Source organism: Scyliorhinus torazame, chromosome 2, assembly GCF_047496885.1.
Source record: "Scyliorhinus torazame isolate Kashiwa2021f chromosome 2, sScyTor2.1, whole genome shotgun sequence".
Lineage (NCBI taxonomy): Eukaryota > Metazoa > Chordata > Chondrichthyes > Carcharhiniformes > Scyliorhinidae > Scyliorhinus > Scyliorhinus torazame.
In genome coordinates, this window is record NC_092708.1 from 388,708,915 (window position 1) to 388,731,050 (window position 22,136).

At 46.5% G+C, this 22,136-nt stretch overlaps 1 protein-coding gene across 2 annotated transcripts in view; it reads right to left on the reverse strand.

Moving 5' to 3' along the window:
* The window catches only part of LOC140405517 (ribosomal protein S6 kinase alpha-5), a 365,875-nt gene that overhangs the window by 173,060 nt on the left and 170,679 nt on the right, over nt 1-22,136 (reverse strand). The window lies entirely within an intron of this gene.

The following is a 22,136-nucleotide window of genomic DNA, read 5'->3' on the forward strand; positions in this document are numbered from 1 at the left end:
TTCAAATTTGTTAGGCATGGCCTTCCTCTGACAAAGCCATGCTGACTGTCCCTGATCAAACTTTGCCTCTCCAAGTGGAGATTGATTCTGTCCTCCAGAATTTTGTCCAATAGTTTCCCTACCACCGATGTGAGACACACTGGTCTGTGATTCCCTGGTTTATCTCTACCACCCGCCTTGAAAAGTGGAACTACATTAACTGTCCTCCAGTCCTCTGATATCTCCCCTGTGGCTACAGAGGAATAAAAAATTTGAGTCAGAGCCCTTGTAATTTCCTCTCTTGCCTCCCATAACAGTCTGAGATCCAACTCATCTGGGCCTGGGGGTTTGTCCACTTTTAAGCCCGCCAAAACTCCAGAACCTCCTCACTCCCTATGTCAAACTGCTCAAGACCTTCACAGTCCCTCTGTCTAAATTCTACACTCACATCCTCCTTCTCTAAGGTGAAGACAGATGTGAAGCACTCGTTTAATACCCTACCAATGTCATCCAGTTTGACGCACAGATTACCCCCTTGGTTCCTAATTGGTCCTACTCTTTCCCTGCTTATCCTCTTCCCCTTGATATACCTTTGGGAATTTTCCCTAACGTTACCTGCCAGTGCTTTTTCATGCCCCCCTCTTTGCTCTAATTAATATAATTAATTATGGGGAGGCAGTGGCATGTTGCTATTATCGCTAGACTAATAATCCAGAGAGCCAGAGTCAAGCTCTGGAGACATGGGTTCGAATCCCACCATGGCAGATGGTGAAATTTGAATTCAATAAAAATCTGGAATTAAAAAGTCTAAAAAAGGTGATCATGAAACCATTGCCGATTGTCGTGAAAACCTATCTGGTTCACTAATGTCCTTCAGGGAAGGGAATCTGTCATCCTTACCTGGTCTGGCCTACATGTGACTCCAGATCCACAGCAATGTGGCTGATTCTTAAATGCCCTCAGGATTGGGCAATAAATGCTGGTCCAGCCAGCGACTCATGAACAAATAATAAAATTACTCTACTATTGTTTTTACACACCTCAGTGAGTTGTCTGCTCCTCTATTGCCCGCTGACTATTTGGTGGTCTATACACTCCCAGCAATGTGACTGCCCCCTTTATATTCCTAAACTCTACCCACAAAGCCTCATTAGAAGATCCTTCCAAGATATTGTCCCTCCTTACTGCAGTAACAGACTCCTTAATTAATAGTGTCCTGCCTGAAGATCCCCGGAATGTTGCGCTGCCGGTCCTGCCCCTCCCCCAACCACATCTCTGTGATGCAGCAACATCATAGCTCCAAGTGTGAATACATGCTCTTGAGTTTAGAGCATGTATTCACACTTGGAGCTGTGATGTTGTTGCCTCACAAGAGTACCTAAGATACTCCTAGCATTAAATTAGAGGCCATCCAGTCTCACCTTACTCTCTTGAAACTCACTAGCATGTGGTATCAGGAGTAATGCAGAGAATTCCTGATGCAGGGCCTCATCCCTCATTCTACCTATATCGTTCATTCAATGCTCAGTGACATCCCTGACCCTGGAACCAGGGAGGTAGCACACCATCCTGGAGTCACGCCTGCGGCCGCAGAAATGCCTGTCTGCTCCCCTAACTAATGAATCCCTTATCACTATCACTCCTGCTTTCTTCTTCCACCCCTCCTGTACAGTCAAGCCGCTTGTGGTGCCAGAAGCTTGGCTCTGTTTGCTCTCCCTGGAGGAACCAGCACCCTGGCTGGTTAGGCCACAGCGAGAGTATTGTGTGCAATCCTAGAATCCACATTATAGGAGGATTGTGATTGCACTGAAGAGAGTGCAGAGAAGGTTTGCCAGGATGCTGCCTGGGCTGGAGAGTTTTAGCTATGAAGAGAAATTGGATAGACTTGGGTTTACCTTGGAGCACAGGAGACTAAGGAGGAACAAGATTGAGATGTATAACATTATGAGGAACATGGACAGACAGCAAGAAACTTTTCTCATTGGTGGAGGGATCAATGACCAGGGGGCTTAGATTTAAGGTAAGGGGCAGGAGGTTTAGAGGGGATGTGAGGAAAAGCGTTTTCACCCAGAGACCCTCATAATATTTAAGAAGTATTTAGATGTGCACTTGCGATTATAAGGCATACAAGGCTAAGGGCCAAGTGCTGGAAAATAGGATTAGAATACTTAAGTGGTTGTTTTTAATGCAGGTGTGATGGGCCGAAGGGCTTTTTCTGTGCTGTAGACCTGTCTGACTCATCTGTTTCCAAAATGGACAACCGATTTGTGAGCAGGACCCCAGGGGACTCCTGCACTACCTGCCTTTTTCTTTTTGGCTGCTTGGTGGTCACCCATTCCTTTTTTTTTCTCAAGTCTCTTGAGCTGTGGTGTGATCACCCCTCTACATGTGCTATCCACATAACTCTCGGCCTCGCGGATGTGCCAAAGTGGCTCCAGCCGCCGCTCGGGCTCCGAAACCCGGAGCTCAAGTTTCTGCATTCGGGGGCACTACATGCACACGTGGTCATCTGGGATGCCGGTATGGTCCATGACTTCCCACATATGGCAGTCCCTGTGGACATTAAAGCTGTAACGTTTGGACAGCAACTACATTTTGCAATTATTAGTAAAATATAAAGTGAGGCTCGAAACTGCAGAAATTTGGCTTTGCCATTCAAATCCAAAGGCCTGAATATTTATCCTAAGCTGGTATGCCACATCATCCACCCCCACCCACCTGGTTAAGAATTGCAGCCAAACAATGTAACAGATGTCAGTACATATGAAAAACTCAACCACAGCTAGCTGTGGAAAGAAAAAAGTGTCACGGCAACTTAGATGACCTAAATTAATAAGCAAAATTCTTAGATGAGCAAGAAACATTCACAGTAATTTGGAGGAAGAAGTAAGAATGATTTGGCCATGTGTTTAACTGCCCTTTAACTGGAAAGCATTGAGCTCACAAATCATTACTTGCAACCTTAGAACTTCAGTAATTTTAGTTATTACATGGTTCTTGATAGATGATTGAGAAACAACCCTTTTCCGTTTACAGCACTGAAATATACTGGAAAAGTAAAAGATGAATATTGCTTCTTCACACAATTGCTACCCACTTCCTTTCAAACAATGACACAGCAGGTTCTCTGTATTCACATTTACTCCAATCTTTCTAACAAGTACCTTCGGACACATTAAAGCCAGTCTAATTTCTTTTTTAAAGTGCTTCTCTGCAATACTTCTAGTTGTAATTTAATTGATGAAGGCCATATTCAGATACCAAAGTAAAAGATTAATTTTGGCTTCAGTGTTGTGGCTTGTGACAACGCGATCTCGTTGCCTAACATCTGAATACACACTGCAGGCCCATGCTGTTGGCATGAGGGTAGGAAAAGAACAACTGTATCTTGCCAGCTGGCATGTCCTGCACTTCCAGAATCACGACACGAACAGATGAGAAACAAAATATGAGAAACTAAAGCTATACTGCAAAGAATGGAAAGATTTTGTATTTTAATTGAATTTTTCAAGTTCTCAGGATGTCCCAGAAGAACTTCACAGCAATTAAGTTTCTTTTTGAAGTGCACCGACTGTTGTATTGTGGGGAAATGAGGAATATGATTTGCACACAGCAAAGTTCTATAAACAGCAATGAAGACAAATGTTGGCCCAGACTGCAGAAGAACTCCCCTTTCCTTTTTTACATAGTGACGTGGAATCTTTTACATCCACCTGAGAGGGGGATTTGGAACCCAGTTTAGGGTCTTGTATGAGACGGCATCTCCCACACCCTTCACGACTGTACTGATGTGCCAACCTGGGTTAGGTGCTCAAGTTAGAACCATAGAACCACATAGAAATAATACAGCACAGAAGGGGGCCATTCGGCCAATCTTGTCCATGCCCTTTCTAATACCATTTTCCTGCACAAGGCCCATAGCTTACAGCACTTAAGGTGCAGATCCAGGTACTTTTTTAAAAAGAGTTTAGGGTCTCTGCCCCCACCACCAACTCAAGACAGCGAATTCCAGACATCCACCACCTTCTGCATAAAATAGTTTTTCTTTCCTCATGTCCCCTTTAATCCTTCTGCCACTTAGCTTGAAATTATGACCCATGTCTGGGGGCGTTGATAATGGCACCTCTGCCGTTCCTGCCGGCGAGGTACTCCACCAGCCCCGTGGTGACGGCCTTGAGGATCTGGGGTCAGTGGAGGAGGTACATTGGAGCAGTGGGAGCATCAGTTCGGTCCCCAATATGTGACAATCACCGGTTTGCCCCGGGGCGCTTGGATGGGAGGTTTCGAGTATGGCGAAGGGTGGGAATTGAGAGGATGGGGACCTGTTCTTAGAGGGGAGCTTCCCTAGCTTGAGGGCGCTGGAGGAGAAGTTTGGGTTGGCAAGGGGGAACGAATTTAGATATTTACAGGTGCGGGACTTTTTGTGCAGGCAGATATCATCCTTCCCACTCCTCCCACTAAGGGGGATCCAGGATAGGGTAGTGTCTAGGGGATGGGTGAGAGAGGGGAGCGTCTCGGACATCTACAAAGAACTCATGGGGGCGGAGGAGACGCAGACCGAGGAGCTGAAGCGTAAGCGGGAGGAGAAGCTTGGGGGTGAGTTGGAGGATGGCTTATGGGCGGACATGTTGAGCAGAGTCAACTCGACTGCAACATGCACCAGACTCAGCTTGATCCAATTCAAGGTGGTCCACCAGGCCCACATGACAGTGGCCCGGATGAGTAGAGTCTTTGGGGTAGAGGACAGGTGTGCAAAATGTGCGGGAGGACCAGCGAACCATGTTCACATGTTCTGGGCGTGTCCAAAACTTAGGGGATATTGGCAGGGGTTTGCGGACGTCATGTCCAGAGTTTTGAAAACAAGGGTGGCAATGAGTCCAGAGGTGGCGATTTTTGGGGTGTCGGAAGTCCTGGGAATCCAGGAGGAGAAAGAGGCAGATGTTCTGGCCTTTGCTTCCCTGGTAGCCCGGAGACGGATACTGCTAGCTTGGAGGGACGCAAAGCCCCAGAGTTGGAGACCTGGTTAACTGACATGGCAAGCTTTCTCGGCCTAGAGAAGATTAAGTTCGCCTTGAGAGGGTCACCATTAGGGTTTCCCGGAGGTGACAACCATTCATCGACTTCTTCGCGGAGAATTAATCGTCAGCAGGGGGGGGGGGGATTAAGGGTAGTGTAGAATAGGGGGTCAATTAGGCGGGTCTTGGCGGGAGGGGAGTCGGGGATTGCACTCTGTTTCTTGTTCTTTGTACATTGTTTCTATACTGTTGTTTGTAATGCCAAAAATACTTCATTAAAATTGTTTATTAAAAATAAAGAAATGGATGTTTATCAAATAGCTATAGTGGATGTACCTTTAAGAAAGTGGTGTTTATCAAATAGCTGTAGTGATGTCAGAGTGTGGGTGGAGCTGGGCTGTCTGTCTGCTTTTACTTTCGTGTTTTGAGCTGGCAGCTACAGTGTGTGTTTAGTTTCATTTTCGGAGTTGGAGCTGCATCCAGCCAAACAAGGTGTAATTTTGACCTCTCTCTGCATGAAAAGAATGTCTTCAGATCACTTTCTAATTTAAAAGTGATAACTGTTCTCAGTAGAGAATTTAAATCTGCTGTCTTTGTTAAAGAGGGTATTTGTCTTATGGATGTTGCTAGGAAAGATTAAGGGTTACTTATAGAGTATTGTATTCTTTGGGGAAGTATTTGAGTTGATAGTTGCTAAGGTATTTACTGTGTGTTTACAAAATGTTAACTGGATTCATAGAATAAACATTGTTTTGTTTTAAAAGTACTTTAGATCTCTGTTGTATCACACCTGTAGAGTGGGCCCTTGTGCTCCCCATAACCAAAATCTATTAAACGTTGTGGGTCAGGTGAACTCCATGATACACTTTGGGGTTCTCTAAACCCTGGCCCGTAATACAGAAGGGTAATGTTTGCTATCCTCCAATCTCCTGGCCCCACACCCATATCTAAGGATTGAAAGATTTGACCAGAGCCTCTGCAATTTTAACCTTTACTTCTCTCCGTAACCTATTGTGCATCCAGATCAGGCAACCTCTCTACTTTGAGGACTCAACAATTGATGTACATCCTCTTTATTTTTAATTTTATTATATTGCTATGAACACCTCCTCTACTGCTAAATTGGCAACATCCTCTTCTCCAGTAAAGATAGATGCATTTCGAAGTTTGATTGTGCTGCTCATAGAACATAGAACATTACAGCGCAGTACAGGCCCTTCGGCCCTCGATGTTGCGCTGACCCGTGAAACCACTCTAAAGCCCATCTACACTGTTCCCTTATCGTCCATATGTCTATCCAATGACCATTTGAATGCCTCAGGTTTAGCATTCAGTACACTGACAAGATCAAATATTTTTGTATTTATATTTGAGTATAAACCTATCAATATTGATCTGTCTATGGAAAATAGAAAAATAGACATGTTTGCCCCAAATAAAAACTAGAGCATTATGACTGATTATTCACATTGGTGTCTGTATCACTGAAAACATTGAAGATTTATGAGAAGATTTGTGAGAAATGGCCATTCAAGTGTGATGTTGTTGCTCTTTAACAATGGAAGCCTATTGAGGGAAGTATTGCAAGCCATTTCAACTGCAATCTACCAATGATTAAAGGGGGTTACATGAAGGGTAAAAGCACAGACTGTGAATCTAAGCAAACACTAATTGTAAAAACACTGCAGCATAGTCTAATGAAAAATCTGACCAGCTATCTTTGAAGAACATTGCGTACTATGCTCATCGTTTGATGACTTTGTACAGCAGTCAAATGGAAGAAGCTTTGATCTAACTATCAAAGGAAAAGGCTCACTGCCAGTTCAAAAAGCACTGGAGTTAGCTTACAAAATTAGTGTGTGCATATCTGTGTCTTCAGTAAGTATCATCGTTATATAGCTTGCTTATGGCAATGTTTATGGCAGTTTATCAAATTCTGAGTATTTTTATGGGGGGATGAAGGAAGAGGAAGGGGGAAAGATATAAAGTCAGGAGCAATACCTGCAGCAACTTCCTGAAAATTCCAGAGCAAGCTCATGTGTTATCAACTGGAAACAGATTCAATCTCCAACAGGGTTGAAACAGTTTATTTCCTTAAACTGTAATGGCAAAATTCCCAATTAGGTATTTCAAATAACCTGGGATAAACTGGTGACCAGAGATCCAACCATGAACCAATCACAGGCAACCTCTGCAGCACATCCATGTCAAAATCTGTGATAGATTAAAACATAGCAAGAATTCATGCTGGCCTGGAGTGAAAATGAATGCACATGTATAGCTATCAACTGCATCAAGCAGCTTGTTCCTGAGCATTCCCATGCTTGGTGATAATGCAAGTACATTCACAGCAACGTTTAGTCAATAAAATGTTAATTTAGGGTGTCACGTGATGGAAGCGCGGGACTGTCTGTGTTTTTGAGAGCTTTGGAGCAACTGACATTTTTTTTATCCTGATGCACAACCCATAATTATTTGATCCGGATGTGTATAATCTGCACTATGTTCCTGGAAGACCCTGGTTAATATTTGGCGATGGGGAGCCGAGTTAAGTCAAGAAAATCCTTGTTTGACTGAGTCATTCAGAGATGGCTGGGGTGGGGCCCAACTCGTAGTGGCGGTTTCGCTGATGTGCGTGCCTACACTTTGGCAAAGCCGTTGGCGTCACAATGGTGGCTGCCATTGTGAGTGAAGTTGTAGACAGTCTTGGCTCCCCGGCACAGATTATTGGTGCTCACATTGATGAACTGCCAGATATGCTGAAGCGGAGAAGAGAATCCTGTCGGTCAATAGGGCAGTTTTCTCGGTGGGGGCTCACCCATAGTCCTTGGAAATCCTGCTGCATCTGAGGGGAGCTGGGGATGAATTCCCGGTTGAATTTGAGAACTGGCTGGCATGCTTTCACAATCTCAATTTGAAGGTTAGGCTTTTGGAGTTCGATGCAGCACATTGTATCCGGTTTTCGAGGCCTGGGGTCGGTCGAAGAGTCCGGCCACTTACATTGCCTTGCCCTTGGTGTTCATCGAGAAGAGTTGAGGTGGCAGAACACGACGGATGTTTGCCACCCATTGGGTCCTATGTTCCTTTCTATCGAGACTTCAGGATGATGACATGGCGGAAGTGCAAGGGCTTTGGTGAAACTGTGGCTGGATCCTAGTTGCTGCCCAATGATTTTGTCATGGCTTTGGGCCTTTCCAAGCTTTGTGGATGGTTATATTACCCTGCAGTTCATCATTAATTCTGAATTTTGTTCCCTTGTGATTATACCCCTGATTTTGTGTTATGCCTTTTATCATGAAAAGGGTATATGATATATGAGCACAGAGGCATTTGTTGCCTGTTATCCTGTGAAAATCATGCTGAGATGGTTGTATGACATTAAGGTGTGCAGTATTTACCTTAATTTCTTTTAATGCGCTGTAATCCTTGCTTTTACACTGAGTGATTGCATTTTTTGGTACCCTTCACTTTATTTAGACATAAGATGGGGAGTGCCACAGCAAGGTGGTGGGTGGGTGGTTTGATATGGAGGTGATTGGTCTGACCTAAGTCCTCATTGTGGATGAGGAAAATCCCCATTAGAACTATTGATGTTGTGTTTTTCTTTTGTACTTTTGTTACTTTGAGATTAAGGAATCCTTGCTTGCCTCCAACGAAGGTCCAGTCAGATCATGTGCACTGGAAAGGACTGGGTTCATTTTTGGTTTCTGTCTTTGGCGCCTCTGGTATTGTAGGAGTAGGGGGAAATATGTCCTGGTGCATCTCTGGAAGTGGTCAGTTAATCCTTGGACATCTATGGCACGATCCGAAAGCCATGCTGCTCCCGAAAAGCAGGTCTCTGCTGTGCAGCGCGGCCGATAAAAGCCGGGAGACCCCATTCCCAGGATCTACCTGGCTCGGGAAACGTTGCGATGTAAATTCTGCCCGTTGTGGGTGGGATCACTTTTTGGCAAATCTGCGACAGTTCGTCTCACTCTAATGTGCAGATTCCTGAAGTACCGGAGGCTTTAGGATTTATCCCCTTCGGCTCAGAAACCTTGGGCAAGTGCCGTTCAGCAAACGGAGACCAGACAGAACGGCACTCATGGGGGTCTCCCAGGATATCAGAGGCCCCCAGCTTCATGTCCTTTGGGCAGGGCGGTGCCCTTGCATTGCTGGTGCCACCTGGACACCTTGGCAGTGCCAGCCTGGCACCACCACCTGGGTGCTAGCCTGGCACTACCTGGGTGTTAGCATGGTTTTGCCAAGGTGCCCAGGTAGCGCTGCCAGCTGGTAGGGGCTGGCATTAAGGTGCGAAGCTGGCATTTTTTGCACATGCGTGATTGCACCGGGGGTGCCCTGCGTGGGTTTGGGGTGGGGGTGCGGATACCCTCCCATAGTACTGTGGGGGTATCATGGATTGCTTCGGGGACCTCACTACACTGGGGAGTTCTTTTTTTTTTTTAAATAATATTTTATTGAAAATTTTTGGTCAACCAACACAGTACATTGTGCATCCTTTACACAACATTGTAACAATACAGATAATAATGACCTTTTTAAATTTAAACAAAAACAACAACAAATAAATAAATATTAAATAACAAAAAATAAAAACTAGCCCTAATTGGCAACTGCCTTGTCTCAGGCCCACCCCCCCCCCCCCCCCATCCCTCCCCCCCCCCCCCCCCAAGTCCTGGGCCGCTGCTGCTGCCTTCTTTGTTCTCCCCTATCTATCTTTCCGCAAGATATTCGACAAACGGTTGCCACCGCCTAGTAAACCCTTGAGCCGACCCCCTTAGGACGAACTTAATCCGCTCTAACTTTATGAACCCCGCCATATCATTTATCCAGGTCTCCACCCCCGGGGGCTTGGCTTCTTTCCACATTAGCAATATTCTGCGCCGGGCTACTAGGGACGCAAAGGCCAAAACATCGGCCTCTTTCGCCTCCTGCACTCCCGGCTCTTGTGCAACCCCAAATATAGCCAACCCCCAGCTTGGTTCGACCCGGACTCCTACTACTTTCGAAAGCACCTTTGTCACCCCCATCCAAAACCCCTGTAGTGCCGGGCATGACCAAAAAACATGGGTATGATTCGCTGGGCTTCTCGAGCACCTCGCACACCTATCCTCCACCCCAAAAAATTTACTGAGCCGTGTTCCAGTCATATGTGCCCTGTGTAATACCTTAAACTGAATCAGGCTTAGCCTGGCGCACGAAGACGACGAGTTTACCCTGTTTAGGGCATCTGCCCACATCCCCTCCTCAATCTCCTCCCCTAGCTCTTCTTCCCATTTCCCTTTTAGTTCGTCCATCATAGTCTCCCCTTCGTCTCTCATTTCCCTATATATATCCGACACCTTACCGTCCCCCACCCATTTCTTTGAGATGACTCTGTCCTGCACCTCTTGTGTCGGGAGCTGCGGGAATTCCCTCACCTGTTGCCTCGCAAAAGCCCTCAATTGCATGTACCTGAATGCATTCCCTTGGGGCAACCCATATTTCTCGGTCAGCGCTCCCAGACTCGCAAACTTCCCATCCACAAATAGATCTTTCAATTGCGTTATACCTGCTCTTTGCCACATTCCATATCCCCCATCCATTCCCCCCGGGGCAAACCTATGGTTGTTTCTTATCGGGGACCCCCCCAGTGCTCCGGTCTTTCCCCTATGTCGTCTCCACTGTCCCCAAATCTTCAGTGTAGCTACCACCACCGGACTCGTGGTATAGTTCCTTGGTGAGAACGGCAATGGGGCTGTCACCATAGCCTGCAGGCTGGTCCCCCTACAGGACGCCCTCTCTAATCTCTTCCACGCCGCTCCTTCCTCCTCTCCCATCCACTTACTCACCATTGAAATATTAGCGGCCCAATAATACTCACTTAGGCTCGGTAGTGCCAGCCCCCCCGCTATCCCTACTACGCTGTAAGAATCCCTTCCTCACTCTCGGAGTCTTCCCGGCCCAAACAAAACCCATGATACTCTTTTCTATCCTTTTGAAAAAAGCCTTCGTGATCACCACCGGGAGACACTGAAACACAAAGAGGAATCTCGGGAGGACCACAATCTTAACCGCCTGCACCCTCCCTGCCATTGACAATGCTACCATATCCCATCTCTTGAAATCTTCCTCCATCTGTTCCACCAACCGCGTCAAATTTAGCCTGTGCAATGTGCCCCAATTCTTAGCTATCTGGATCCCCAGGTAACGAAAGTCTCTTGTTACCTTCCTCAACGGTAGGTCTTCTATTTCTCTACTCTGCTCCCCTGGATGCACCACAAACAGCTCACTCTTCCCCATGTTCAATTTATACCCTGAAAAACCCCCAAACTCCCCAAGTATCCGCATTATTTCTGGCATCCCCTCCGCTGGATCCGCCACATATAGTAGCAGATCATCCGCATATAAAGATACCCGGTGTTCTTCTCCTCCCCTAAGTATTCCCCTCCATCCCTTGGAACCTCTCAGCGCTATCGCCAGGGGCTCAATCGCCAGTGCAAACAGTAATGGGGACAGAGGACATCCCTGCCTTGTCCCTCTATGGAGCCGAAAATATGCCGATCCCCGTCCATTCGTGACCACACTCGCCACTGGGGCCCTATACAACAGCTGCACCCATCTAACATAACCCTCTCCGAACCCAAATCTCCTCAACACCTCCCACAGATAATCCCACTCCACTCTATCAAATGCTTTCTCGGCATCCATCGCCACTACTATCTCCGTTTCACCCTCTGGTGGGGCCATCATCATTACCCCTAACAACCTCCGTATGTTCGTGTTCAGCTGTCTCCCCTTCACAAACCCAGTTTGGTCCTCATGAACCACCCCCGGGACACATTCCTCTATTCTCATTGCCATTACCTTGGCCAAGACCTTGGCATCTACATTGAGGAGGGAGATTGGTCTGTAGGACCCGCATTGTAGCGGATCCTTTTCCTTCTTTAAAAGAAGCGATATCGTTGCTTCTGACATAGTCGGGGGCAGTTGTCCCCTTTCCTTTGCCTCGTTAAAGGTCCTCGTCAGTAGCGGGGCGAGCAAGTCCAAATATTTTCTGTAAAATTCAACTGGGAATCCGTCCGGTCCCGGAGCCTTTCCCGTCTGCATGTTCCTAATTCCTTTCACCACTTCTTCTACCGTGATCTGTGCTCCCAATCCCATCCTTTCCTGCTCTTCCACCTTGGGAATTTCCAGCCGATCCAAAAACTCCATCATTCTCTCCCTCCCATCCGGGGGTTGAGCTTCATACAATTTTTTATAAAATGTCTTAAACACTTCATTCACTCTCTCCGCTCCCCGCTCCATCTCTCCATCTTCGTCTCTCACCCCCCCTATTTCCCTCGCTGCTCCCCTTTTCCTCAATTGGTGTGCCAGCAATCAGCTCGCCTTCTCTCCATATTCATACTGTACACCCTGCGCCTTCCTCCATTGTGCCTCTGCAGTGCCTGTGGTCAGCAAGTCAAATTCCACATGCAGCCTTTGCCTTTCCCTATACAGTCCCTCCTCCGGTGCTTCTGCATACTGTCTGTCCACCCTCAAAAGTTCTTGCAACAACCGCTCCCGTTCCTTACTCTCCTGCTTCCCTTTATGTGTCCTTATTGATATCAGCTCCCCCCTAACCACCGCCTTCAACGCCTCCCAGACCACTCCCACCTGAACCTCCCCATTGTCATTGAGTTCCAAGTACTTTTCAATGCATCCCCTCACCCTTAAGCACACCCCCTCATCCGCCATTAGTCCCATGTCCATTCTCCAGGGTGGACGCCCTCTTGTTTCCTCCCCTATCTCCAAGTCTACCCAGTGTGGGGCATGATCCGAAATGGCTATAGCCGTATATTCCGTTCCCCTCACCCTCGGGATCAATGCCCTACCCAACACAAAAAAGTCTATGCGTGAATAGACTTTATGGACATAGGAGAAAAACGAGAACTCCTTACTCCTAGGTCTACTGAATCTCCACGGGTCCACCCCTCCCATCTGCTCCATAAAATCCTTAAGCACCTTGGCTGCTGCCGGCCTCCTACCAGTCCTGGACTTCGACCTATCCAGCCTTGGTTCCAACACCGTGTTAAAGTCTCCCCCCATTATCAGCTTTCCGGTCTCTAGGTCTGGGATGCGTCCTAGCATTCGCCTCATAAAATTGGCATCGTCCCAATTCGGGGCATACACGTTTACCAACACCACCATCTCTCCCTGTAATTTGCCACTCACCATCACGTATCTGCCCCCGTTATCCGCCACTATAGTCTTTGCCTCGAACATTACCCGCTTCCCCACTAATATAGCCACCCCCGTTTTTCGCATCCAGCCCCGAATGGAACACCTGCCCTACCCATCCTTTGCGCAACCTAACCTGATCTATCAGTTTCAGGTGCGTTTCCTGTAACATGACCACCTCTGCTTTAAGTTTCTTAAGGTGTGCGAGTACTCGTGCCCTCTTTATCGGCCCGTTAAGCCCCCTCACGTGATCAGCCGAGTTGGGGGGCTTCCCACCCCCCCCCCCCTTGCCGGTTAGCCATCATCTTTTTCCAGCTTCTCGCCCAGTTCCCACGCAGCTGTATTTCTCCCAGACGGTGCCCCCCCGCCCATCCTTTCCCGTACCCACTCCCCCCTTTCCCCAGCAGCAGCAACCCAGTAATTCCCCCCCCCCCCCCCCGCTAGCGTAATTACTCCCCCCATGTTGCTCCCAGAAGTCAGCAAACTCTGGCTGACCTCGGCTTCCCCCCGTGATCACGGCTCGCCCCGTGCGGCGCCCCCTCCTTCCTGCTTCTCTATTCCCGCCATAATTATCATAGCGCGGGAACCAAGCCCGCGCCTCTCCCTCGGCCCCGCCTCCCATGGCCAACGCCCCATCTCCTCTCCCTCCCCACCTCCCCCCATCACCACCTGTGGGAGAAAGAAAAGTTACCATACCGCAGGATTAATCATACAATCCCTCTTCGCCCCCCCCCCACTCGTCCCACCACTTTGTCCAAACGTTCATTTTCGTAGTCCAATCATTCCAATTTTTCTTCTACAATAAAAGTCCACGCTTCATCCGCCGTCTCAAAGTAGTGGTGCCTCCCTTGATATGTGACCCACAGTCTTGCCGGTTGCAGCATTCCAAACTTTATCTTTTTTTTGTGAAGTACCGCTTTGGCCCGATTAAAGCTCGCCCTCCTTCTCGCCACCTCCGCACTCCAATCTTGATAGACGCGGATCACCGCGTTCTCCCATTTACTACACCGAGTTTTCTTCGCCCATCTAAGGACCATTTCTCTATCCTTAAAACGGAGAAATCTCACCACTATGGCTCTGGGAGCTTCTCCTGCTCTCGGTCCTCGCACCATAACTCGGTATGCTCCCTCCACCTCCAACGGACCCGTCGGGGCCTCCACTCCCATTAACGAGTGCAGCATCGTGCTCACATATGCCCCGACATCCGCCCCCTCCACACCTTCAGGAAGGCCAAGAATCCTCAAGTTGTTCCTCCTTGCGTTATTTTCCAGTGCCTCCAACCTCTCCACAGATCGTTTCTGGTGTGCCTCTTGTATCTCCGACTTCACCACCAGGCCCTGTATATCGTTTTCATTCTCTGCTGCTTTCGCCTTCACGACCCGAAGCTCCTGCTCCTGGGTCTTTTGTTCCTCTTTCAGCCCTTCAATCGCCTGTAATATCGGGGCCAACAACTCTTTCTTCATTTCCTTTTTTATCTCCTCCACGCAGCGTTTCAAAAACTCTTGTTGTTCAGGGCCCCATATGAAACTGCCACCTTCCGACGCCATCTTGGTTTCTGCTTGCCTTCCTTGCCGCTGCTCCAAAGGATCCGCTGCAATCCGGCCATTTTCCTCTCCTTTTTCCATTCGTGTCCAGGGGGAACACCCTTCTGGTTTACCGCACGGTGTTTTCAGCCGTTAAAATTGCCGTTGGGGCTCCTATCAAGAGCCCAAAAGTCCGTTTCACAGGGAGCTGCCGAAACGTGCGACTCAGCTGGTCATCGCCGCACCCGGAAGTTCACACTGGGGAGTTCTGTTGAGCAGAGCTCCCCAGTGTAGAAAACGGAGCTATATGTGGCCTTGGCCGCACGTTCCCCGCTGAGGCCCCTTTTACAATGTGAGTCATGTTGATTAGCCATGTGCTTCTCGACATTGCGAGTTCACCTCAGGATGGAGGGGCAGCTGGTTCGAGCCCTGGCTGCACTTGCGTTAGCTGGCTCTGCCAGCCCTGGCAGCTCCCCGATGTCTGCACCATGGTGTCGTTGCCCTCGGTTAAACTCCTCAGTGATTGGGCCATGCTCTGCAGTGCTTCGGCAATGCCCGATTGTGACTTGGACAAGCTCTGCAGTGCTTCGGCCATGACCATCTGAGAGCATTGATGAACGTTCTGTCTTTGGTCACCCCCGTCACCTCCAGGCCCGTTCCTCGAAGGTCATGAGGATTCTTATGGCCGGCACTCTTCCGCCAGTCTGGGCCCTCTCCCGACAATTGTGGGAGAGCTTCTACTGCGGAAACACAGAGAGGGCATTGTTAGCCGCATGCGTGGTTCACAACGGTGTGGGGTGGAAGAGGTGAAGGAAGGCCTGGGGGGGTTGGAGGGAGGGTTGGAGGATGCTCGCGTGGGGGAGGAAAGGTCTCGGAGGGGGGGGGGGGTGTTGGTGTGAATTCACCTGTGCTGCCGGTGTAGGTCGTTGACCTTCTTGCGGCACTGGAGACTTGCCGATCTGACGGCCGCTGCCACTTCGTTCCAGACGGCACTCGCTGCCCTGTGGCTCCGCCTCCGGGACCCTTGGGGGAACAGGACATCCCTCTTGGCCTCCAACGCATCTAGGGGCCTCCCCAGGTCCGCGTCTCCAAATCTTGGGGCCGGTTATCCCGGCACCATGGCTGCGAGTTGAATGAGGTTGGCTGTGTAAGTATTGTTTAAGTGCTGCTCGATTCTGTTGTGGCGAATCGGCTCGCGAGCCTTCATTTGCGGCATGAAGCCCGTGGGACCTCGTTAAGTGGACCAATTAACATTGAATAACGTTGCCAACCTCGCTGGGCCGAGTGGTGGGAAGCACTTCCCACCCGCTACCACACGTAGAAATCTTTCCGGAGGATCGCGCCCTTAGTCATTTTTGGGGAGAATTGCACCCTACATTGCTAGTCCATGTCTGATGTATCTTGGCTAATCCTGGCATTGCTCTCTCTCTGGGTTTCCTTTCTTTATTTGGGGAGGTGAGGTGCTGATACAGGCTCTGATTTGTCAAATTTAATTCGCGAGGTTGTCCATAATCCTGTTGGGAGGAGGAGAATTGTATTCTTCCCCCAAGATATCCTGTTGGTGGGTGTCTTGGCGATTCATCTTCTCGTCAATGGGGTTTCCTTGGTGCAAAATGGTTGACATTTTTCAGCGATGGTGTGGCTTGAATGGTGCCTTTGATTTGGCTGGAGAGGTGTGAGGTTTGTTGTGTTGCGAGACTTATCATGGCATAAAAATCCTTGGCTTACTGGCTCCTGTATACGAGAGTATACACTGCCAAGTCATGTCTTGTACCAGTGGTGGTATCCTAGTGATCCCCTTTTCTTGGGGTATCCTATCATTGCTTGGAGGTCTTGGGATGCTGAGTTAGGTCCTGATTGATTGTATTTTGCCCGATAAGGGATCCCGTATATTGTGTAGCTCTGTTGTTCTGTGGAGGAGGGCATGCACCATGGTGCCATGTGCTCATGGTTTTATCCTGTTATTCTGAGATCCCCTACTCTTTCTGGTTTCCTTAATATCCATATGAAAGGAGACCACAATGCTGAACCACTTGTACGAGTAATTGGATTGGATTGGGTTTGTTTATTCAAACAGATCATTTAGTACATGAAAATAAAATTAAATTAAAATTAAATACATAATAGGGCAATACATAATAGGGCAAATACATAGACACCGGCATCGGGTGAAGCATACAGGAGTGTAATATTAATCAGGTCAGTCCATAAGGGGGTCATTTAGGAGTCTGGTAACAGTGGGGAAGAAGCTGTTTTTGAATCTGTTCATGCATGCTCATCTTTTCTGTATGTATATATGGAATAATGATCACGCTGTGCTGTACTAGATTTTAGGGGGTGCTGGGTCTTGTGGTTAAATGGAAAACCTTCAATAAAAATATTTATTTAAAAATTGTTGATTTAGGACACAGATTGAATATCAACCCACTCCAAAAATGTTAATACGGGGCCCTCAGAGATTATTGCTACAATTCCCTCATTGTGACTGGACTCTAAATGGCATGTCTTGTCAAAACCCCACAGCTCAGAAGGCTGGGAAATTAACATCTCCGTCCTTGGGATCCCTACGAGCTTGGATTCCTGAATCTTGGATTAATAAATTTCTGACCCTTGCAGAGTAAATTTAAAAAAAACGAATGGCATGCATGATTATAATTGTGTGGAATTATTGGTAGCTCTGTCTGAATATTTGGACAGTCACAATAAATTCAAGCATTTAAAAAAAAAATTAATTGAGGATCGTTTCAAACGTGTGCCAGAATGTATGTTTTATTTGATGCTGGCAGTGAACAAATATTTTCTGCTACGCTCTTCGGGATGTGGAGAATATCACATGGGTAATTAAAAAATATATTTATTCCACAAGTAAAAGAAATATCATAAAATCTCAAGCATCAAGTAAGTTCCAAATGTCTCTGTCAGATGTGGAACACACACTATTATTAATTCCTATGGAGGATTCTATTTGGACAAGGTGCATTTCCATTCTCATGCTATTTTCGTAAAAAAGAATTAGATAAACTTCTGTTATATGGCATAAATGTTATTGCATGTAAAGTGCATCATTATGAAACATAGAGGCCGGGATTCTCCGCCGGCATGATTTTCCGTTATGCCGGCGTCCGGGGGGGGGTTCCTGACGGCATGGGGCAGCCCCACAATGGGAAACCCCATTGACCGGCTGGCGTAACGGAGAATCCCACTGGCCGGTTGGGGCAGAAATGTGGCGCAGCGGGGCGGAGAATCCCACCCAAAATGATGTAGCTCAGGTGGAGGCTATTTGGCCCATCGTGTGCCAGGTCAGTCAAACAGTAGTTCAGGTACTCCCACTCCCCTGTTCTTTCCCCATATCTCAGCATTTTCTGCTCCCTTTTCAAGTATCTATCTAATTTCCTTTGTAAGTCATTAATGAATCTGCTTTGAATGCTCTTTCAAGCAGTGCATTCCAGAGCATCATGGCTCTCTGTGGAAAAGTGTTTCCCTCATGTCTTTCCTGGTTCTTTTGCCAGTTATATTAAATCTGTGTCCTCTAGCTCTTCCACTGCTAGAAGCAGTTACTTACACTATCAAAGTGCTCAAAGTTTTGAATTCCTCAATCAACATTCCTCTTAAGCCTCTGCTTTAAGGAGAACATCCCAGTCTCATCATGTAATTCAACTCTTTCACCTCTGGCACCATTATAGCAAATCTCCTCTGCACCGCCTCTAAGGCCATGACATCATTCCTAAAAGTGAAACATCCAGAATTGGCCATAATAGGGCGGCACGGTGGCACAGTGGTTAGCACTGCTGCCCCACAGCTCCAGGGACCCAGGTTCAATTCCGGCCTCGGGTGACTGTGTGGAATTTGCACTTTCTCGTGGGTTTCCTCCGGGTGCTCTGGTTTCCTCCCACAATCCAAAGATGTGCAGGTTTGGTAGATTGGCCATGTTAAATTGCCCTTTAGTGTCCAAAAGGTTAGCTGGGGTTACTAGGTTTAGGTTACGGGAATAGGGTAGAGGCGTGCGCTTAAGTAGGGTGCTCTTTCCAAGGGTAGACTCGATGGGCCGAATGGCCTCCTTCTGCACTGTAAATTCTATGATCTATAATCCAGCTGGGACCTAACCAGTGTATAACTTTGTTGCTTTTGTACTCTATGCCATTATTTATAAGGTAAGGATCCGATGAGACTTCTTAACAGAAATACAAAAGCTAATTACTGCAGATGCTGGAAATTGAAAATAAGAACCAAATGATCATTGACCTGAAATGTTAACACTGTTTCTCTCTCCACAGATGTTGCCTGACCTGCTGAGTATTTCCAGCTTTTTTGATTTAATGCTTTTACAGCCTTCTCAACCTGTACTGCCACCTTCAAAGCCAAGTACATAGAGTCCTAGGTCTCTCCGTTCCTGCGTGCCTTTTAAAAATATGCCATCTTATTTATGATCCTGTCATTAATCTTCCTCCTAAAATGAATCACTTACAATTCTCTGTGTTAAATTTAATCTCTTATGCTTTTGCCCACCAGTCTGCCTCTGTCCTCCTGAGGTCTGTTATCAACCTCACTATTTACTGCATTTCCCAGATTTGTGTCATCTTAAAGCTTTGAAAATTATGCCCTGTTTATCGAAGTCAAAACACCCACTCCTTTATCCACCTCAGAGGTTCAATATTTCACACGAAAGAGGGATCACCAACATTACAACAGTACTGCATTAAAGTATCCATGTAGATTGTGTGTTCAACTGCCTGAAGGAAGGCTTGAACCCACAACTTTGAGTCAGTGACTCGAGTGCTATCCACTGGGCCATGACTGAATCAAATCTGTGGGATTCCAGGTCAGAATGTAGGAAACTGGATAAAAATAGCAAACAAGAATATTTGAGAGTCAGAATGACAGTCTTGGAATTAGGGGAGAACATTGTTAAAGGAAGCGGTCAATCAATGCATGGACCCTTGCTTTTTCATCTTAATATATAAATTATTTGGATGCACATACCAATTGTAAGCTTCTTAAATCTGTAGCTGTGATTAAAATAGGGAGTTTGATTTTTGTCTCCCGATGGAGGTGAGAATCGGTAAGCTTGAGTAAAAGTTTTTGGATATTTGACAGCAAATTTCAATGTGGAGTGCCTTCCTGACGCCACACTATTTTGCGGTGGCCTTCTGGTGGGTAGGGAAGGTTTTCAGTGCAAACCCCACATTGCATGTCTTCTGAGGTCAGGGTTGCCATTGTGAGGACCATTGGAAATTTGAATTGCTGTTCCACGCTACTTTTGTGTGCTGCTGCGGATTTTGGAAGACCTAACCCCCCCCCCCCCCACCAGGTTTGTGAGTTTGTGACCACTAGGGGAAGCCTGCTGGGGATTCTGGATCATTCTGACAGTTAAGTGCAATGTCAATATGTAATTAATGGAGTAATTGATCATAGGACAATGTCCCCAAGTGGACCATTATATTGACCACCATTGTGTACATGTTGATATGTTTTAAAGTACTTTTCCCACTTGAGAAAGCGACATAATGCATTTAAAACTGTAGATAAAGGTGCTGGGAAACAAATCTTTCATGTTTTGGACTGAGATTTAAATGTCCAGTGATCTTTAGTTTTGAAAGAATTGTTTTGGCTGTTGAATGCGAAAAGAATCTAAGCACCCGTTGTACTCCATTGATTGACAGGCAATCTGCTTTGAAATAGAAATGAATACCATCTGTAGCTTAACAAAAGGCCATCCGTTATTTCAGTTTCAATGGACTGCATTGTTGATATTTCCCAGTCTGTTTTGATAGCTGAGGCTATTATGAATGCTCGCTTGAGTTTCAAAATGTCCAAAACCATTTAGCTCAGCAGGAGGACTGTGTTTGCATTTTGATTGACTGCTTTATGAGGTTTTTAAGATATTATCTGTCTTTAACGTTGTAAGTGGACTATTGTTTTTTTGCTTTTATAACAGTTGACCGCTTGTGGAAATTTGAATGGGTTTATAGAGGAGATTTTTTCAGTAAGAAGTGTCTTTGAATATGACAACTCTATTAAATTTTATGAACTTTTAATGTCCATTTCAAACATATCCTGAGGCCTGTTGATGTGGAAACTGGGCAAATGACGCTAGAAGATATATGGGGGGGGCATGGGGAAATGAGGGGGCATTTGAGAGTATAAGAATCATTGGGAGTATAAGAGGGCATGAGGAGTATGAGGCACAATGGGAGTATGAGGTGCTATGAGAGGGCATGGAGTGTGTGCAGTGAGGGTGAAAGTCAAGGTATATAGGGACTATGTTGGAGACCTGGGCTGACGTCCAGTGAACCAAGGCGGCCCTTCTAACCAGCCTGCCTTATCACCCACATTCTTCCGATGCCTCAAAACTTAGAAAACCCGAACATTGCCCTCTACAAAGAGAGCCCCAACTGTAGAAAAACCCTGGCCTAGGTGGCAGGACAGGGAAGGAAACCTTTAGGGGAATGGAGGATTATTAGAATCGTAATTTCTACTACTGTCTATGCATTCTGCGTATTTAAGATTCAACAAAAACAAAGCTTCATATTTTGGAAACTGTAAAAGTATTTTATTCCAATTTGATTTTTAAAATAGTTTTCTTGCAATTAACTACTTAGAAGTAATGTCTGATTCAGTACTATGGCAATATTCACAAGAGTGCAGTCCACATACAGCTTAACACAAATTTCAGGAGTGCAATACTTGACAGTCACATAAGCACACTTATTTCTGCAATACACAAAAAATATCGTGCTTGTATCTGGTATGATTTTGCATGTGAGCACTAAGTATTTGACAAACAAATTTACAAATCATACAATTGGCAAGTGCTTTACACTGTTATATGATCCGCATATTAAACTGTGTCAGAATTGTGCCTAATTCCATTTTGTCATCTAAAATTTTTCCAAAAGACTGCAGCTTACAGCTAGTAGCTCTGCACTGCTCATAAAATATTCAAATACAACTCTCACATTTGACATTCAACAGCGCAGAAACCATTGTATACTAACAGGTATAATTTACATGCGGTAGGTTGTATTTACATAAACTTGTTTTGTCCAGGAACAAAAATTGGAGATCAGCTATAGGTTTTTAGCATTTGCAAAGCACTATTGACCTGATTGGGGTAAACAGCCCTACTGATCAGTCTGGTGGTACAAAGACCCACATTCTGGGGGTACAAAGTCCTACTGATCTATCTGGAGTATACAGTCCCACTAACCTAACTGCGGGATACATAGCCCTGCTGATCTGACTGAGGGAATAATGTCCCACTGCTCTGACTGAGGGTACAAAGTGCAAGATTTGAACTGTAAGTTCACATGGTTCCTATTCTCCTTTTAGCCATTTAGGCTGAAATTCTCCAGTCGTTCACTGGATGGTGACGGGATTCTATGGACCCACCTGCAGCGCACCCCCACCTGCGTTTTTTCCA